This window comes from Lagopus leucura, unplaced genomic scaffold (assembly GCF_019238085.1).
Source record: "Lagopus leucura isolate 7727_CA_CO unplaced genomic scaffold, USGS_WTPT01 Super-Scaffold_100004, whole genome shotgun sequence".
NCBI classification, from domain to species: domain Eukaryota; kingdom Metazoa; phylum Chordata; class Aves; order Galliformes; family Phasianidae; genus Lagopus; species Lagopus leucura.
The window spans coordinates 64,940,798-64,942,937 of NW_024962264.1; positions in this window are offsets into that span (position 1 = coordinate 64,940,798).

Consider the following 2,140-nt stretch of genomic DNA (forward strand, 5'->3'; position numbering starts at 1 on the left):
TGACCTCTCACACATTGGTAAGTGCTGCAGCTTTGCACACACAGTACCAACAGTTTCCCTGGGCTGGTGTTGTGTTTTCTGTTGTTATTTCCTGGCTCTACTGCTATTTGAGATGTGTTGCTGTGTTCCTCTTTTGCAAATGTGTCCCCTGTTCCTGGATGCCAGAATCCAGGCACTGCTGTCTGATGGAAGTGCTGTTTGTTGAGAAATTGGGCCAAAATTGTCTGGTTATGCCTGGGCTCATTTCACTGGGCCTGAAAGCATTTGGGTGAGTAAGGAAAGCTGCTGTGAAGCCGACTAGAATCTGTTGTCCTAGGCTTTTTTTGATGTGTTAAGACTTGTGATGTCAGCAAAAATTAGAGCAGCTTTTTTTTTTTTTTACAATATAATGAGAAAATTTGATTAATCCATCCATTAAATAACATTACAAGAATCCATGTCTTGGAATCCCACTAAGGAAATGTGAACAGTTGGCCTTAAGTCCTCTGTCCATCTCCCGTCGTGACATCTAAGTTAAGCTGTTTGTGTCTGCTGTAAGTATATTCTTCTCAGCCTAACTGGAATCCATTCTGCCTTTGCAGTGGGATCAGGAGCTTTGAGGAGTGCATGACTTCACTGCCTGCTGGAGGAACGTGGGGCAGGAGGTGAACCTGTGGCCATGCTGTGTGGATGGCTGAAGCTGTCCCATGTTTTGTGAGGTGCTGCACTGAGCTGCTTCTGCCTTACGCCAGCATTACGACCAAAGCAGTAAAATTCCTCATTGTAGTGGTTCACTACAGATTGGAAGGGAACCCGTTGGCAAATGCATTGGGCTGAATGTTTCTTGGGACTGGATTCTCATCCTGCCATGGAGCACGGTTGTCTAATTACAGCATGTTGTCAATAGAGGTGTGTTAGATGAACCTCTACAAGTGGAGTACAGGAAAGGCCAGGAAGACTTACTGCCTTTCTTAGTAGGGATATCTTACTTCCCACTTTTCTATGAGTCATTCCAAAGCAACAAAGGACATCTTGTGGTCAGGGTCTACTACAGGCCATGTGTTCAGGTGAGCCTGTAGATGAGACCTTCTTGTTTTGGTTGGAGGAATTGTCACAATGGCACATTCTCATCTTGATGGGGGATTTCAAGCACCTAGATGTTCTACGAGAAAGCAACACAGTGAGCTGCAAGCAATCCTGGAGGCTCCTGTGCTGAAGATAGCCTGCTGGTCCAGGTATTAGACAAACTGACCAGAGGAGTAATGTTCCTGGACCTGTTCCCCACCAGCTCAGAGGATCTCATTAAAGAGGTTAAGATTGGATGCACTCTGGGCTGCAGCAACCATGCTCAGGTGGAGTTTGTGATCTTGAGGATCACAAGGATCCAGTTTGTTCAAGGATTTGCTGCCTGTGATCCCCTGTGAAGCTGTCCTGACAGACAAAGGAGTGTAGCAGAACTGGCAGCCCTTTAAGAATGCCTTTCTGACAGCACGAGAGCAAACTGAGGGATAAGAAGGACTTACACAGGAAGTGGAAGCTGAGATGTGTGGCCAATGATGTGGGAGAATAAAGAAATGCTGTCTGGGCATGCAGAGATGGGAAAGCATGTTGGGTCTCTCTGCGCTCATGGAAATTCTCAATGAAAACAAACAACTTGCAGAAAGAGATAAAAATTACGGTGGGGAAGATATTGGAAAATAGAAGGAGACCGGGACATCAGATCTGAGTATTGATGTGAGTGGTTTATTGATCATCCATGGAAGGCTCAGCTGTCCAGCACAGCGGTGCCTTTTGCACAGCAGCACGGAGCTGCCCGGCTTCTTCGGGTCAGCGCTGTGCCCGCGGTCTGGCTGTGTCACAGCAGTGTGGGGCAGGAGCACATGTCAGGCCGCGGGAGGTGTGCAGTGCTGGTGGGCAGCACAGGAGGAGCAGCCAAACGGCGGCGCTGCATCAGGGCAGCTGTGTGTGCTGCTGGTGGGATCAGCGCGGTGCTGGAGGAGGACGCCTGTGTGCCTTCTGCTGAGCAGCGACGCAGCACTGCTTGCTTACGCTGAGCTTGGTTCTGCAAGCGATCGGCTTGTGGTGAGCGCGTGTGACGCGTGGCTGTGCTGATTGCAGCACTGCTGACCCTTCCACCTGTTGGCATAAGAATATCTGATCT